Below are 5281 nucleotides of genomic sequence, written 5' to 3' on the forward strand. Positions count from 1 at the left end.
GGAAACTGTTATTAAGGGGCACCCACAGAAACATCGCTTATTGTTAGAAACCATGACATAATACAGAGCCAAGATCGACATTATTCTTCATGTGAAAGACTACGGAGAGCCAAGCTCAGTAGTTCACCCTCAAGCGTTGGCCAGCAACTTAACTTTTGAAGCCAGACTGCAGCCCGGGTCTTCAGAAGGTGACTAGGCAGCCCAGAGCACCGTACTGACAAGTGTGCTCAACCATCCAACACAGAGGGAAAGGTCCCTGTTATGGCATCATATATAAGCCTGCTGCAATACGGTTTGCTGGTTCAAAGGCTCTCTCACTGAGGACCCCAGTCCTGGAAGGCTTCTCCACCGGTGAGCTGCCAGTTCAATCTTCTGAGCCAGGCTCACATCCCAGGGATGGGTCACAAAGCTGACAACGGTGCCTGGCACCTTGCTCCCCACCCGGCCCACCCTCCCTGCTCTGTGGATGTAGTCTTGCAGGGTGAGAGGGAAATCATAATTGAGGACTAGCTCCACATGGGTGCTGTCTAGGACCCAAGAGGCGATGTCTGTGCAGAGAAGAATGTCTCGGGAGCCCTTCTGGAAGGACTGGAAGATGCCTGCTCTCATTGAGGCTGGCATCTGTCCCTGCAGTCTTAAGTGTTGGATTTTGTGGTCATCCAGAATATATACCCCAGCCAGTTCACAGCGCTGGAGCAATTACAGAACACCAGAACAGTTCCTGTGGGGCCAGTCCTATATGCTCTGTCATGCTGCCTGAGGATGTGCACCAACCCAGTCACCTTCTCTGTTCCCTTCCGCCTCATGAATGTCTGTCTGACGTGAGGCATGATGCAGTGGAGCTTGTCACTGGTAACGGTGGTTAGAGAGTCTAAGCTGGCAACTTTACTCAGCAGATGGCCTACACCTTCAGGAAATGTGGCCCCCACCAGCACTAACTAAGCTTTGGGATTGAAGGGGTCTTTTAATTAAGTCAGCTGGGTCTTCTGCTATATGGCTCCCCTCCAAGATGTAATCCACCAGTTCCAGGAAGCTTTCATCCAACAGCGTGTCTGCATCATCCAACACCAAGAAGGAGAGCTGCTCCAGGCTGATCAGTTGAGTTTTTAGGGCATTCCACAGAGGCCCCAGAGTGGCCACCAGAATATCTGCTGGAGGTTGTTTGGACAGTTGCAGCCTGATCCTCCTCATGCCATGGCCTCCCCCTAACTCCCGCCCCTGGAGGTCCAAGGAGCTGCCCAAGGGCTGGGCCACAGCCCGCACCAGTTCAGCTAATTCTCGAGAAGGCACAAGAACCAGGCCTCGAGGAGCAGGGATACGAAAGGGGTCCAGGCTTGGCTGGCCCAAGAGCCGTTGAAGGAGGCATAGCATGTAGCTGACAGTTTTGCCACTTCCGGTTTCTGCGGAGCAGAGGATGTGGCGGCCGCAAAGGAGTGGGGGAATGGTACTCGACTGAATGGTTGTGGGCAGAACAACTTCGGGAGCAGCCTTTTGTAGTGCGCTCAGAACGCGGAGCTCCAGACCCAGTTCGGTGCAGCTGCCCTTGGGAGAGAGGTTCCGCAGCGCTGGAGCCTCATGTTGCACGCGCTCGATGGAGAAATGGGCCGCGTGGACGCACCAATTCCTCCAGCCGCGCGAAGCGAGTGGCGCGGCCTCCCAAGGACCCAGCTGAGGTGTGCCCACTGGTTCAACTCCGGTCGCCGCACTGACATAAGCAGCGGCCCAGGTCGCGCCAGCACCGGCCACGGTGGGGGGCTCCGCTGCCCACTCTGCCGCTCTTCCTGACACCGCTGTAGAGCCCGCAGCATGCACACCATGGGCAGGGGATCATTGGGACCGCGGACCATCATGTCCCGGCGAGGAGCCAGAAGCAACCGAGCCAAGAGCGACAGCAGCCGCCGTGGCAGAGCCATACTCCCCTTGTTGCGGGAGAGGTGTACGGCTGTGATGTCACGGGTGCACCAAGGACTTGCTGACAGTGGCTGGCATGGCTCAGTAAGGCCCGCGGAATCGGCGAGCTGTGTGGAAGGAGCGAGATCTGTAGAGCTCAGCAGCGGCGAGGTCTGTAGGTCCGAACAGGGGATGGTGACTCCAGACCCCGGCCAACCTTGGGGAAGGGTGCGTGATGGAGGCAAGACCGGGGTCCGGACATACGCGGCGATGGGGCCCCGGCATTACGAACCAGGAGGGTGGAGAGCTTCTGGCGATCCAATGTCCGATCCCTGCCATGCTCTTTTGTCACCCTCACAGCTGCTGTCATGGCTTGGCCAGTTCGGGTCTCCCCCTGTGACTTAGGAGGGTGTGGTGATGTTTTCCCAGATGTGGTCCCCATGTAAGGTCTTTGAATACAAGTATTTATTGAGAGTGTGAGTGACTGGTCAGGCCTGGGGGCCGAGACCAGGAGTCCGGAGTCGTAGGTCCAGGCTCACCTTTCCCTTAGAGCTCCCCAGAGAGCTGAGGGCCCCGAGGGCAAGCTGATGGCCTTCAGCGTATCTTCTCTTCAGTCAAGAGAACTCATCTCGTGGTGCTTTGCCCCTTTCTTTTCAGCTGAGGTTCATTCTCCCCTCCCTTGTCACCCTTTCCAACTTCTCATCCTGAACCCACTGCTTTCTTGGGTAGTTCACCTCCACCAGCTTTCCAGTCAGATACCTCAATTCCGTAAATAGCAGCGAGGAGGGTCCTGCTACAGGTTTGTGGCTTGTCTCACAAAGCCATGGTCAGGCAGAATATTTTACTTGAATTCAGTTGTTCAGGTTGGGAAAAGCGTTATTACACTACTGGTACTTCTTGAACGGATCCCGAAAATGGGTGTCCGATCATTTCTGTAATTTCCAGTGCCTGGGGTAGGAGATAAGGTAAGCATGGATTAACCACCTCGGAGTTTCTTAACATCTGGAGAAAGAGTTTTACTTTCATCAGATATCGTTATAGAGATAAATACTCTTAAATTTCAAATAACATTTTGATACACGATAGACTTTCTGGAGAGTTACCTGTTAAGCCAGCAGAGGAGAGAGGTTTGAGTACTCATGGGTGAACAGAGTCATTGGATAGAGCAGTGGCTCTTGAGTGAGGGTGATTTTGCCCTCACCCTTCCTCCAGGACGTTTGACAATGGCTGGAGACATTTTTCTTTGTCACATCCGGGGTGTGGGGGTGGTGGTGCTGCAGGCATCTAGTGGGTAGAGGCCAGGTTTCTACTATGTATCTTACAAGGCATAGGACAGCCCTCCCCACCACTCCAAAAGAATTCTCTGGCCCAAAATGTCAAGAGTGTGCTATGGAGAAACCTTGGATTGAGGCTGAGGACTGAAGAGAGGCTGAGGTTGTCACATGTACTCTCACTTCACCTAGTCAGTCACCATTTGCCAGACTGTTGTGTGGCCCTGCCCCTTTCCCAGAATCTTTAGCAGTCACACTGATGCCATTGCTTGTCATGTTCTTGGGATGAGCAAACCATGGGGGCTCCTCAAAGTCATAAACTCAGGAAGCAGTGATTTAGGAGGGTGATGCGTGAGAAGAGAGCTTTAGGAAGAACAAAATTGTCCTCATGTGTTTGAGAAATGTGCAGGATGGAAAAGAGATGAGGCGTGGCATGGGGTGTACCATTGCAGAAGGCAGACTGGGACTGATGCGTGACAGGGAGTCAGATTGTGAATTTGATATAGAATGCTGTAGCAACTAGAAATGCCTAGATCTGTCTAGACAGTGCTGGGTTTTCTGTCACTGCAGCATTCATGTATAGGGTGATGACCACTGATTGGTGATAAGACAGAGGGGAGTTGATATAAAGGGTGCACTAAGATATTGTGATTCTACACTACTTTTACGATTCTTTCCCAGAACTCGGAGTTCCTTGTTCGTTAGCTGAAGAGCTCCTTGGATATCTGCTCTGACATGTTTCATCCATTTACATGTGCCACTCATATTTCAGGTACAAAACAAAGAATTGCTCTGCACAAAGCCAGAAGGGATACACTGAAAGAATGATCTGAAAAGAATAATATATAGGTATGTATTTGCATTGACTTTCTCCAAATATTTGAGACAGGGTAGCTGGTTAGTGGCTGCTTTCTCATGCTCGAGCCCTTACAGCATGATCACCTCAGAATGTCATAGGGATTGGAGCCTGTCTGAGCCTGTCTGTCTGTGCCCGTGGCCCCTAGTTTCTTCTTGTCATTGCTTTAGATACTGCATAAGGCCCTTCTCTTTTCCTCCCGCTCACAGCAGACATTGAGTAACCTCTAGTTGTGACTGAGATGCATATTTCACAGTATAGTACTTTAGAAACGAGAAAGGTTTACCTATTGTGGAAACAAATCTATGCCACGGGGAGTGTTAGTGTCACTTGGTAATGATTTTCCCAGGACTGCCAGGGTAACTGACATTCCCTGGTTGGGCCTATCACCGGAAAAAATGAGAATCAACAGTCACAGGCTGGCAAAACTGCACTCCAGCAATATTTACCATAGGAAAACCTTAGAAGCAACAAAAATGTCTATCAACAGAGCAATGCACAGAGAAGAAGTGGCCCATGTACAGAATGGAATATTGCTCCACTAAAAACTATGAATTAAATTTAAAAAACAAACATAAGTAAGGAGACGTAAGCTTTTGGGGGTATATCAGGGCACATTGCACTCTAATTTATAACTGAGGAGCACCACTGGCAGGAAAATCTGTTTCCCTATGTGCCAGAGTGGGGAATGTAGAAAGGCTGCCGTCCTCTGGCTGATACCTGCAACAGCAGCTTTGAAATCTGTGCTAATGGGCACTTCATATGCACAAGTACTGCAGGGTTGCAAATGAAACGTGCCCTTAAAAATCTCTTGATGCAGGTAAAGGCCAAAACATTGCAAAATGTGGCACATACTTCACAAAAACAATTGGAAGAAGTCAGCTGTAATAACAGTTTGAAAACTAAAAGGACATGCCTGAAAGCTCAATTTCAAGGGAGTATGAGACACATGCAAACCCAAAAACAAAGAAGTATCAGCTCACACCACTCAGAATAATCATCAGCAAACAAAACTACAAGTGATCAATGCTGAAGAGGTTTTGGAGAAATGCATACCCTCAATTGGAAGTGGGACGTAACCTGCTAAGAGCCACTAATGGGAACAGAATCGAATTGCCACTAAAAGGTAAACCTTGAGCTACTATATGATCCAGCAGGCTCACTTCCCGGGCTATATCCTAAGAAGACAGAATTGGAAAGGCACAGGCAGGCAAATCTGCACTGTAGAAGTATTACAATAGCCAACACATGGAAGCAACCGAAA

General features: G+C 50.2%; 1 pseudogene across 1 annotated transcript; it reads right to left on the minus strand.

Annotated features, from left to right (window-relative positions):
• Nucleotides 1–267: 267 nt before the first annotated feature.
• LOC307051078 (putative ATP-dependent RNA helicase DDX28) lies at nucleotides 268–1913 on the minus strand (annotated as a pseudogene). Its single transcript has one exon. The product of its transcript is annotated as a putative ATP-dependent RNA helicase DDX28 (transcript).
• Between the last annotated feature and the right edge of the window lie 3368 nt (nucleotides 1914–5281).

Source organism: Hyperoodon ampullatus (assembly GCF_949752795.1).
Source record: "Hyperoodon ampullatus genome assembly, chromosome: 4".
NCBI lineage: Eukaryota > Metazoa > Chordata > Mammalia > Artiodactyla > Ziphiidae > Hyperoodon > Hyperoodon ampullatus.